Source organism: Bos taurus, chromosome 1 (genome assembly GCF_002263795.3).
Source record: "Bos taurus isolate L1 Dominette 01449 registration number 42190680 breed Hereford chromosome 1, ARS-UCD2.0, whole genome shotgun sequence".
In the NCBI taxonomy this organism is placed as follows: Eukaryota; Metazoa; Chordata; class Mammalia; order Artiodactyla; family Bovidae; genus Bos; species Bos taurus.
The window spans coordinates 104,648,708-104,662,380 of NC_037328.1; positions in this window are offsets into that span (position 1 = coordinate 104,648,708).

A 13,673-nucleotide genomic window follows, 5' to 3' on the forward strand; every position below is an offset into this window, starting at 1 on the left:
CCATTCCATTTCTGTCCTTTATTGTATCCATGTTTGCATGAAATCTTCCCTTAAATTCAGTTCAGTTCAGTTCAGTCACTCAGTCATGTCCAACTCTTTGTGACCTCATGAATTGCAGCACGCCAGGCCTCCTCTGTCCATCACCAACTCCCAGAGTTCACCCAAACTCATGTCCATTGAGTTGGTGATGCCATCCAGCCATCTCATCCTCTGTCGTCCCCTTCTCCTCCTGCCCCTAATCCCTCCCAGCATTAGAGTCTTTTCCAATGAGTCAACTCTTTGCATGAGGTGGCCAAAGTATTTGAGTTTCAGCTTTACCATCAGTCCTTCCAAAGTACACCCAGGACTGATCTCCTTTAGAATGGACTGGTTGGATCTCCCTGCAGTCCAAGGGACTCTCAATAGTCTTCTCCAACACCACAGTTCAAAAGCATCAATTCTTTGGTGCTCTGCTTTCTTCACAGTCCAACGTTCACATCCATACATGACCACTGGAAAAACCATAGCCTTGACTAGATGGACCTTTGTTGGCAAAGTAATGTCTCTGCTTTTGAATATGCTATCTAGGTTGGTCATAACTTTCCTTCCAAGGGGTAAGTGTCTTTTAATTTCATGGCTGCAATCACCATGTGCAGAGATTTGGGAGCCCCCAAAAATAAAACCTGACACTGTTTTCACTGCTTCCCCATCTATTTCCCATGAAGTGATGGGACCAGATGCCATGATTTTCATTTTCTGAATGTTGAGCTTTAAGCCAACTTTTTCACTCTCCACTTTCACTTTCATCAAGAGGCTTTTTAGTTCCTCTTCACTTTCTGCCATAATGGTGGTGTCATCTGCATATCTGAGGTTATTGATAGTTCTCCCGGCAATCTTGATTCCAGTTTGTGCTTCCTCCAGGCTAGCGTTTGTCATGATGTACTCTGCATATAAGTTAAATAAGCAGGGTGACAATATACATCCTTGACATACTCCTTTTCCTCTCTGGAACCAATCTGTTGTTTGGTATCTCTAATTTTCTTGAAGAGATCTCCAGTTTTTGCCATTCTATTGTTTTCTTCTATTTCTTTGCATTGGTCACTGAGGAAGTCTTTCTTATCTCTCCTTGCTATTCTTTGGATGTCTGCATTCAAATGGGTATATCTTTCCTTTTCTCCTTTGCCTTTAGCTTCTCTTCTTTACTCAGGTATTTGTAAGGCCTCCTCAGATAGCCATTTTGCCTTTTTGCATTTCTTTTTCTTGGGGATGGTCTTGATCCTTGCCTCCTGTACAATGTCACAAACCTCCGTCCATAGTTCTTCAAGCATTCTGTCTGTGGGATTTAATCCCTTGAATCTATTTGTCACTTCCACTGTGTTTAATTTGATTTAGGTCATTTCTGAATGGTCTAGTGGTTTTCCCTAGTTTCTTCAATTTAAGTCTGAGTTTGGTAATAAGGAGTTCATGATCTGAGCCACAGTCAGCTCCCAGTCTTGTTTTGGCTGACTGTATATAGCTTCTCCATCTTTGGCTACAAAGAACATAATCAGTTTCATTTCAGTATTGACAATCTGGTGATATCCATGTATACAGTCTTCTCTTGTGTTGTTGAAAGAGGATGTTTGCTATGACCAGAGTATTATCTTGGCAGACCTCTGTTAGCCTTTGCCCTGCTTCAAATTCTAACACTGTTCAAAAAGTTCTAGGACCCAAAACAGATTTCCCAATCTGGGGTCTGGCAAAAAGAATGAGAACCCCAGATAATTTGACTTTTGAAGCCAGTGGGATTTGATTACAGGATTCACACAGGACAGGGGAAACAGACTCTTGGGGGACAAAAAGAAAACTGTGTGTGCACCAGAACCCAGGAGAAAGGAGAAGTGACCCCACAAGAAACTGCTTCAGACTTGCCTATGAGTGTCCAGGTGTCTCCAGTGGAGGCATGGGATCACCGTGGCCTGCTGCAGGGTGGGGGGCATTGAGTGTAGCAGTGTGTGCATGGGAGCTTTTGAAAGAGATCACCATGATATTCATTCAGTTCAGTTCAGTTCAATAGCTCAGTTGTGTCCGACTCTTTGCGACCCCATGAATTGTAGCACACCAGGCTTCCCTGTCCATCACCAATTCCCAGAGTCCACCCAAACCCATATCCATTGAGTCAGTGATGCCATCTAACCAACTTATCCTCTGTTGTTCCCTTCTCCTCCTGCCCTCAATCTTTCCCAGCCCCAGGGTCTTTTCAAATGAGTCAGCTCTTCGCATCAGGTGGCCAAAGTATTGGAGTTTCAGCTTCAACATCAGTGATCACTATTGAGCCCCCAATGAACACCCAGGACTGATCTCCTTTAGGATGGACTGGTTGGCTCTCCTTGCAGTCCAAGGGATTCTCGAGTCTTCTCCAACACCACAGTTCAAAAGCATCAATTCTTCAGTACTCAGCTTTCTTTATAGTCCAACTCTCACATCCATACATGACCACTGGAAGAACCATAGCCTTGACTAGATGGACCTTTTTTGACAAAGTAATGTTTCTGCTTTTTAATATTCTTTTTAGGTTGGTCATAACTTTCCTTCCAAGGAGTAACATCTTTTAAGTTCATGGCTGCAATCACCATCTGCAGTGATTTTGGAGCCCAGAAATTAAAGTCAGCAACTGTTTCCACTGTTTCCCCATTTATTTGCCATGAAGTAATGGGACCAGATGCCATGATGTTAGTTTTTTGAATGTTGAGCCTTAAACCAACTTTTTCACTCTCCTCTTTCACTTTCATCAAGGGCTCTTTAGTTCTTCTTCATTAGGTAATAAATATCATTAGGTAATGATATTCATTACCTACACCAATGTTTGGTGTCAGGTCAAACAACAGGGAGGGAATACAGCCCAGCCTATCAACAGAAAATTGCATTAAAGATTTACTGAGCATGGCCCCACCCATCAGAACAAGACCCAATTTCTCTGACAGTCAGTCTCTTCCATCAAGAAGCTTCCATAAGTCTCTTATCCTTATACTTCAGAAGGTAGACAGAATGAAAATCACAATCACAGAAAACTAATCAAACTGATCACACTGACCACAGCCTTATCTAACTCAGTGAAACTATGAGCCATGCCATGTAGGGCCATCCAAGATAGATGGGTCATGGTGGAGAGTTCTGACAAAATGTGGTCCGCTGGAGAAGGGAATGGCAAACTACTTCAATATTCTTGCCTTGAGAACCCCGTGAACAGTATGAAAAAACAAGCATCCCCTAATCTAGTGGTATACACAATGTTGGCCTTCCCACATAGCTTAGTTAACAAAGAATACACCTGCAATGCAGGAGACCCCAGTTCAATTCTTGAGTCAGGAAGATCCACTGGAGAAAGGATTGGCTACCCACTCTAGCATTCTTGGGCTTCCCTGTGACACTGCTGGTAAAGAATCAGCCTGCAATGCGGGAAACCTGGATTCGATCCCTGTGTTGGGAAGATCCCCTGGAGAAGGTAAAGGCTACCCACTCCAGTATTCTGGCCTGGAGAATCCCATGGACTGTATAATCCACAGGGTTGCAAAGAGTCAGACAGGCCTGAGCAACTTTCACTTTTACTATACACAATATCAGGTTGTTACAGTAATATCCAATGTTTTATAAACAACTTCTTTATTGGTAAGGATAATGTAAGCTGGATTTTTAAAAATTTTCCTGTAACTTCAAATTTAAAGAAATTATTTAGCAATAACTGAAGGGATTTCCATAGGCCCTTTTACCCAGAAAAAACAATTTTTAATATTTTGCTATATTTGTTTTAGCTTCATTAGCAGCTCTGTGGTGAAGAATCCGCCTGCTAAGCAGCAGATGCTGGTTTAATCTTTGGGTTGTAAAGATCCCTGGGAGAAGGAAATGGCAACACACTCAAGCATATTTGCCTGGGAAATCCAGGCATGAAGAGACGACCCTGCCAAATTACAGCCCATGGGGTCATGAGAATTTGAAATGACTTAGTGACTAATCAATAACAAATATTTGTTTTACCAGTCTCTATAGTTCATTATTTATGAACTTGATAACTGTAAATATTATGTTCTTTTACACAAAATAATTCAGTATATATTACCTAATGATAAGAATCTTCACAGGACAACTGTATAAGTAACAAAATTTAACGGCACAATAGTACTAAGATCATACAAATTTACCAATAATGTTCTTAGTCCATATTTTTCTCTTCAGTTCAGTTCAGCTGGTCAGTCGTGTCTGACTCTTTGCGACCCCATGGACCACAGCACGCCAGGCCTCCCTGTCCATCACCAATTCCTGGAGTTTACCCAAATTAACCTCCATTGACTCGGTGATGCCATCCAACCATCTCATCCTCTGTCATCCCCTTCTCTTCCTGCTATCAATCGTTCCGAGTATCAGGGCCTTTTCAAATGAGTCATCTCTTTGCATCAGGTCGCCAAAGTATTGGAGTTTCAGCATCAACATCAGTCCTTCCAATGAACACTCAGGACTGATCTTCTTTAGGATGGACTGGTTAAATCTCCTTGCAATCCAAGGGACTCTCAAGAGGCTTCTCCAACACCACAGTTCAAAAGCATCAATTCTTTGGCACTCAGCTTTCTTAATAGACCAACTCTCACATGCATACATGACTACTGGAAAAACCATAGACTTGACTAGATGAACATTTTTTGGCAAAGTAATGTCTCAGCTTTTCAATATGCAATCTAGGTTGTTCATAACTATTCTTCCAAGGAGTAAGCATCTTTTGATTTCATGGCTGCAGTCATCATCTGCAGTTATTTTGGAGCTCCCCAAAATAAAGCCTGCCACTTTTTCCACTGTTTCCACATCCATATGCCATGAAGTGATGAGACCGGATGCCATGATCTTAGTTTTCTGAATGTTGAGCTTTAAGCTAAATTTTTCACTTTCCTCTTTTACTTTCATCAAGGAGCTCTTCTTCATTTTCTGCCAGATGGGTGGTGTCATCTGCATATCTGAGGTTATTGATATTTCTCCTGGGAACTTGATTCCAGCTTGTGCTTCATCCAGCCCAGCATTTCTCATGATGTACTCTGCATATAATTAAATAAGCAGGGTGACAATATACAGCCTTGACATACTCCTTTTCCTATTTGGAACCAGTCTGTAGTTCCATGTACAGTTCTAACCATTGCTTCCTGACCTGCATACAGGTTTCTCAAGAGGCAGGTAAGGTGGTCTGATATTCACATCTCCTTCAGAATTTTCCACAGTTTGTTGTGATCCACACAGTCAAAGGCTTTGGCATAGAAAATAAAACATAAACAGATGTTTTTCTGGAACTCTCTTGCTTTTTCAATAATCTAGAGGATGTTGGCAATTTGTCTCTGGTTCCTCTGCCTTTTCTAAAACCAGCCTGAATATCTGGAATTTCACAGTTCACATACTGCTGAAGCCTGGCTTGGAGAATTTTGACTATTACTTTACTAGTGTGTGAGATGAGTGCAATTGTGTTGTAGTTTTTTCTCTGGACAGGACCTAATCTAGAATTACACATTTTATTTAACCATCATGTCCCTTCACTTTCCTCTAGTTTGGTCTGTTCCTCAGATCTAATTGTCATTCTTAATTTGATTTTTTTTTAAAGAGTGTATGCTACTTTATTTAGTAGAATGCCCCTTCATTTGTCTGTTTTTTGGAAATTTCTTCTGACTGTATTTAGGTAATACATTTTTAACTTGAATAATATTATGTTCCCCTTAGTTTATCATTTCAGAAGGCACATGATTTCTCAATATTAGTGATGGATAGCTCAGTTGGTAAGACTCCACCTGCAATGCAGGAGACCCCAGTTCGATTCCTGGGTTTGGAAGATCCACTGGAGAAGGGATAGGCTACCCACTCCAGTATTCTTGGGCTTCACTTGTGGCTCAGCTGGTAAATAGGATTGTCCAAATTATTAGATTACAACACTTATATCATCCAGGCTTTCACAGAGCTTTCCATGAATGACTGACACATGGAGGTGGCCATATGGTTTAAAAAAAAAAAAAAAAAAGTAGTAAGAGGTAGATTTCAGAGCTCGCAATTTTGCTTATTACTGAAACTGTTTGATATTTGAGAAAATTTTTAGTAACACTAGAAAATATTGTATGCTTAGTTACTTCCGTCATGTCCAACTCTCTGTGACCCCATGGAACATGGCCCACTAGGCTCCTCCATCCATGGGATTCTCCAGACAAGAATACTGGAGTGGGTTCCATTTCCCTCTCCAGTGATAAAGTGTGAAGCAAGCGAAGTGAGTGAAGTGAAGTTGCTCAGTCGTGTCCGACTCTTTGCGACCCCATGGACTGCAGCCCATCAGGCTCCTCCGTCCATGGGATTTTCCAAGCAAAAGTACTGGAGTGGGTTGCCATTTCCTTCTCCAAGGAAATATTGTACAAACTTGGCAAATTAAATAGGAAAAAAATCTCACAATATCTACTGATCTTATGCAAAATTATTTTCATTTTCTTGACTTCTATTGACTGTCATAAAAAATGTTGATTCTCTATGATTTCTCAAATACTATCTATAAGAATATAATTTACATAGCTGTAATGATAGTATAAGCACAATTCTGATACATTGAAAGTATTCAATGAGTGTGCTACGTAAACTTCATAATAATAATATTAAGAAAGTATAACACATATTTGATTATCCATAATATTATATACATTATCATAACATTTCATTTTAGATGTTATTGTATAGGTACCTGATGCATTAAAACATGTTGTTAAAAGAATATTTAATAATTATTTAAACTGACAATATTTTCCAAGTTTCTAACCATAATTATTTTTACCCATTTGAAGTTAAACAACTTTTCTCCAAGCAAGCACAGTCTTAATATTTATTCATAGATGATTTTGAATGACTATATTGATCTTCATTATCAGGCATCAATCTTTCTTTGCTCCTATACGTATATATATATAACTTACTTATAGTTTCAATCATGTTGAACCAAAAACTTTGATTTTCTCTGCTCTTCCAGTCATGTGAAACATTAATGTCAATAAAATTCAGATATTGTGGGTTCTATTTTCATTGATGCAAAACTTAAAAGAAAGCCAACTATATTTATCTCATTCCAATAAACCCATAAAGGGGGCATCATTCTTGGTTTTAAAAGTCAGTTTTAATAAAACTAGAGTTTTGACAGGAAATGCAAGAATACCTGTACAACATACACAAATATGTGTATTTCTTGTCCCATTAGGTCCTCAGCAATGAAATATGTGACCTAAGAACAGTCTTTTGATATGCAGTGAGGAAGAATAGCTGTAAGCAGATATCTACTTATAGATGGTGAGCCACTCAAAATTTCACTTTTAACATCATATTCCCCAACTAGAGATTTCAGTTTTTAACTTTTAAAATTCAGTAGATGTTTATATGATTTTTAAAACATACAATCTTCTAATAGAGAACAAAACCCACAAAATGGTTTTATCTGAATTAAAAGGCAAGCAATCTCTTATAGAACATTTAGACCTTTTCTCTGTGTTGAGTCACATTCTATCTGTACACCACAGAGAATCATCTTTTAGATGCCGGGTATGATATGCCAAGGTAGGCTCATGCCTTCTCTAAATCATGTACAAGCTGGTGGGATGCTTAAATACTATATTGATTCTTAACACTAAGATGAGAGGGGTGAGCCCAAGTTGAATTATTAAAGTTCAAAATCACTTATAAAGTGCCATCACCCAGAGCATTTTCTTACCCATAATACCCAAAATCCATTAACACTCACAGCTCAAACATCAAAGGATAACCTATCTTTACTCCCACTAGAAAAGAGAGCTGTTAGAGATTCAATTCACATTCCTCCAAAGAAATTTCATGGATTTGTGACTATCAGACACACTTTTCATCTTAATCACACTTTCCCTTTAAGATTGAACATTTGTGTTTTCTGGTGCAATGAATCTTCAACCTCTTTAAGCATCAATTTTTAATAAACAGTAATAGGAGGGACTATTTTTCATCAAATAAACACAATTCTAGTTGCTTTACAATGATATGTTTGGTGCAATTCCTCTTAGCAAAATTACAATCGCTACTAAAATGTTTTTTTTTTAATTATTTTTTATCATGCACCAAAGATAAATGATTAAGAATTAATTGTGTAGATACCATCTCAAAAAAAAAAAAAAAAAGAAAAAACAACAAAAAAACAGTTAGGACATGGCTTAAGACACGCATATTTAGAATTTCAGGAGAAAAGAAAAGAAAGCAGCTAAACAGACCTACAGAAAGTTTATATATCTGCAGATCCTAAATGTCTTGTTTGGCTTCCAATTATGCTTATGCCTTAGGGGAAGATCAGCTTCAGGCAAGAGTGCAAACAGGATGCTCCTTTTTTCCTCTCTAATCACAGGTATTCAGAGTCTCATTTCCTGTTTCTTTCTACCTTTCTTTCTCTCCCTTTTGTATCCTAGCTTTCCACAGAACAGACCCCTTCTACAAAATGTCTTCCAAATATCCCCTTTCTATCTCCACATCTCCAGGGTAATATCCCACCCACCATTGCTCATGGACCTCTAAAATGATAGCAGATCCATCTAGTGGCCTAAAGTGCCTTTATTACTAAGGGTTCTTTTTTGAGAGTAGAGCTGGGGTGGAGAAATGGGGCACCACTATTGCCAGGCCAGATTTTGTAGTCATTCCAAATACCAGAGAGACAATTACTTATATTATCAATGTAGGATTTGGCATTTTTATCTAGACCTTTACTAAATCCATACACAGAGAATAATATTTCAGTCCTAACTGAAGTAAAAAGATAAAATGGAAGAATATTATTTATTGCATAGATATCATTTAAAGTATGATACTCATCTTTATACTACCAGAAAGGAACTTAAGGTCTACATGTAGTTACACTGAGTGTTTTAAAAATTAAATTCTATCACTAATTATCTTACTAACATTGAGTAAAATTTAATACTTATTTTTAAATATCAGGCTGAGTATATCCATGATTATATACATAGGAATATGTTGTTATTTTCATTTTAGAATTATAATTTATCTTCCTACAGACTAAGATGGGCTTCCTTGGTGGCTCAGATGGTAAAGAATCTGCTTTCAGTGCAGTAAGACCCAGGTTTGATCCCTGAATTGGAAAGATCCCCTGGAGAAGGGAATGGCTACCCACTCCAGTATTCTTGCCTGGAGAATTTCATGTACAGAGGATCCTGGTGGTCTACAGCCATGAGGTCAAAAAGTGTCAGACACAACTGAGCAACTAACATTTTCACTTTTACAGGACAAGAAAATATTGTAAAAAAAATTCTACTTCAAGTAAAATACTAAATACACTATTAGAAAAAAGTAGTCTTATATATGTTTATATATATAGTTTGCCCCCAGAAGTGATATTTAATAAACATTTTCAAAAACAGATTAGAATATTTACCCCAAATTTGAAGAAATATATATATATATTCTGAAAAGAAGTTACTTGAGAAGAATTATTTCAAACCAGAATATGCCATCCCTGTTAAGGAGAGATTCATCTTAAGCCAAATTTATTTTGTTTCCTCATGAATACATAAGAAGTTATTCTTTGAAATATCTAGTAGAACATTAAAAATTCTATTGACCTTAAGGACAATAGAAAGAAAATCAAGACAAAATATAATGAATGTTTGACCTGTATTTTTGCAAATTTAATATATACATTTAGAGTACTCATTTTTATAAGGTGATGACCCTGAAAGAATCTACTCAAGTTCCTAAGAGTATAAAAACTCTAAAATAGGAACTGATAGACTAGCTGTTTAGTACCATGACAACATCACTAGCAAGGTCAACAGTTAGATCCCAAAGCTTGTATTTAAAAAATTAAATTCTGATGCTAGAGCTGCAGCAATATTAAATTCCGGAATATATTGCTTAGTTATCATTTTTCTTCTATGAATTACTACTTCTCTGAGTACAACTGTCTTTATTAAGGCATGACTCTATAGGCCTGACACCAAGGCAAGTTATAATTTTATCAGCATCTGTACCTAAGGATTAACATTAAGAAAAATTATAAATTTGTCTGTACACAAGCGACATAAAAATAATGGTAATATTATCTATGAATTTGATCAAGAAGCATAACCAATCAATGTATGCTTTCCTCAGTAATTGCAAAAATTATCCTAATAAGGAAAGAAAATGAAAGCTACTGGAGAATACAGTTATACAAAGGGGTTAGACAGCAAATTGAAATTGCACTAGATGTAGCATCCTGCAAAATTAGTTCTAGGGTTTTGACATATGATATGAATTTGTCTCATACAGAGACTGTGGCGATGCAGTATTGCTGGCTGTGTCTATTGTAAGAAGCTTTTAGGACTATTTAGGCTTTCTGAAATTTGTTCTTACCTTCCTACAGAGTCTGAAAGAAATAGCTGGAGTGATCCTGATTGAAGGCCACAGGCCCCACGTTTGCCAGGATCCTTTTGAAGTTTTAAAGTTTTCTGTGATACAGTGAGATGCTTCCTGGTATTTGTCAATTACATTTTGAAAAGCTTTTGGTTCTGACCTGTAGGTTGTAAATTTATTAGTGATGGGCTAGAAGACGAATGTTTTAAAACTTGGAGATGTTTAAAGATGTAGTTGGGGTTGAAAGGAACCTTAAAATTCTCACAAAGACAAAAAAAGGGGGTCAAAAAAACCATAGAAGCAGGTACATGGACTGAAAAGATAATAGTTTCGGTAATTACCGAACTTTGTTGCCACCTGTTTCATGAAGCATGTACCAACTTCCTGGGTTAGAATGAATGACTTCCTCTGCTCTGTTTCAAGAGCACTCGATAGATGAGGTATCTCATCTCTCTCTCTCTCTCTCATTTTTTTTATACTGAGTTGCAGACATTTCTGTTTCCATTCAACAAAATGTGGATAGTATTTTATTCAGCCCTGTTACTCTTGCATCTTGATCACTGCCTAATACTTAATAGATACTTACTGAACATTATCTGACTTAAAAAGTGAATTTTGAAGGCACTCTGAGAAGGATAAAGAAAATAGAAGAAGGTGAAGATGTAAAAAACTAACAGAAGAAAGTCACACATTGTGAGAGTTAAATAATATCAAACTTGAGAGAATCAGTAACCCCATAGAAGTAAAGATAGTAAAGAAGAAGTTAAAGAAGTAAAGAAGATAGTAAATAAGTTTCCTAAGATGATGAAATATACATGTTTCCAATTTTTAAAATGATTACTGAGGTATGGAAACCATGATGGAGATGGCATTCAGCAAGAGCCAAGAAGTAAAAAAAAAAAAAGAAAGAAACAAAAACAGAGTTAGGGACATTAAGCACTAATGGGTGAGATAAAGACCAAGTTAAACCCATGAGAAAATCAGAATCTCATCTTCAGGTAATAACTGAGAATAACTATAAAAGAACTACATATATATATATATATATATATATATATATATATTTTTTTTTTTTTAAATCACATTTATGTATTGCACAGGCAAAGTTGGGGGATGATGACTGAATGGAAAAAGCTTCACCTTGAGTTTTGGGGACTCTGTGTGAGAGAGCTAAGAGTATAAAAAAATTAGCCAAGTTTTAACAGCCCTTTGCTTTAGTGGATTATCAAATGGAATTAAAGTGTGCCAAGAAGCAGAGAAAGAGGAAGACTGGTTCTGATAAAAACAAAACAAAAAGATTGGTTTTAGGTTGGCAGTTCAAGATGAAAGAAAATGTGAATTAGAAATAGATTCTTGTCACTTCAGGAACTCAAGTCTACCTTTAAGTTACTGCAAACACTGAGACTGAATGCCGAGGATCTGCAAATGCTCACACTTCCAATGTTACTCTTTCCTTACAAAAAGCAAAAGTATATTGTCCCTGGAGAAAAGAGACATACTTTAGACATAAATGTGTACAGTGATTTATGAAGAATCTCTAGAACAAAATACAAATAAGCAAGACACAGGATATGAGAAAGCTACAAACTCCAAAAATCACTAGCTATTGTAAATACTGATTTTCCTAATGCTCAATTTACAAGAGCAAAGACTGTCAGACAGGATTAAATTTCAACAATATGTAGCCAATAAAAAGCAGATTTTAAAAATAAGGATGCAATAACTGAAAAGGGAGGCTTCCTATGTGGTACAGTGGTAAAGACTCTGTCTGTCAATGCAGGAGGCACAAGAGACACGTGTTTGATTTTTGGGTGGGGAAGATCCCCTGGAGAAGAAAAGGGCAACTCGCTCCAGTGCTCTTGCCTAGAAAATTCCATGGACAGAGAAGCCTGGCAGGCCACAGTCCACGCGGTCACAAAAGAGTCAGATATGATTGAGCAACTGAGTACATGCAAAAACTTAAAAGGATAGGGAGAAAAAGATGTACTGTGCAAACAAATAAGAAAAATTAGCATAGCTTAAGCAAAATAAATTACAATAAGCAATAGAGGTGAACCGAGTTACTTCAGAGAGACATGCACTGGTTGTACCAATGCCTTATAGTTCTCTCACTGCCATTATGGGCACACAGGTGCTCTAAAATTCACTTTGATGACAATATCACCATGTGCCACTCACCCTCTGGTCTAGTGCCTAGTTTACTTTTTAAGGAGGTATTTCGGCTCCTTTAAAGTCTCAGTCATAACCAAGGTTTGAATTTATGTCAAGGTATCAGATACCCAACTGCAGTATAAGGCCTAAAAGTCAGGAATATGTGGTACTTTGATGTCTCATAGGATTAAAGGACCTCAAATGGCCTAACCCAAATTTCTCCTCCCTAGTCTGCTCCCATGGATAAGATCCCTAAACCCAATAATCTGCCTTATACAGAGGACTAGAGATGAGGTGCAATGCTTGTTGGTGGCTCAGATGGTAAAGAATCTGTCTGCAATGCAGAAGACCTGGGTTTGATCCCTGGGTCAGGAAGATCCCCTGGAGAAGGGAATGGCTACCCACTCCAGTATTCTTCCCTGGAGAATTCCATGGAAAAAGGAGCCTGGTGAGCTGTAGTCCATGAGGTCACAAAGAGTCAGACATGACTGAGCAACACTTTCACTTCACTTTCAGACACAAGTTCCTGCTTGTTCCCAGAATAGTGGGTTTCAGAATTAAACCAGGGAATTACTCAGATCAGCCATTCATACCCTGTTTTGAAACCAGGGTATACCTCATCCTCTTTTAACTACAAAATCATGCCACTCATTGCCCCAGAGTTTTTACTCTGTTCCTCAAGCACAACCATCTGTGACCCTGCATGGAGCCATGTCCTACTCCCCCTGGCTATGACCATGTGACTAATAAACTCTATCCCATCTGTCCAGTGTCAGGTGTCCTGGTTTGTCTATCCCTTTAACTTTAGGATGTGACTCCTTCCTTCACAAAAGGGGAAAAGAAGACATAACTAAAGCAAGAAAGTAAGGAAGAGTGGGAAGGAGGAGATAAATTAGAAGCATAAGCATAGGATTCAGAATACAAAAGATTTGTGAATTTTTCACACCCCAATGAATTAAGAACGTGTATTGCCTACATTGTTCTTAGGTCATTGATCCTAGAGCAAAATTACTTTGTGTTACTCATAAGATAAGTATTGAGTCCTAAATACTTGTTGGATTAATTGCTGTATTGATTTTTAAGATCTATGATGGTATCATTTCTGCAATATATTTCTATTCTTTTGAACAGGTGGGGAAACTGTA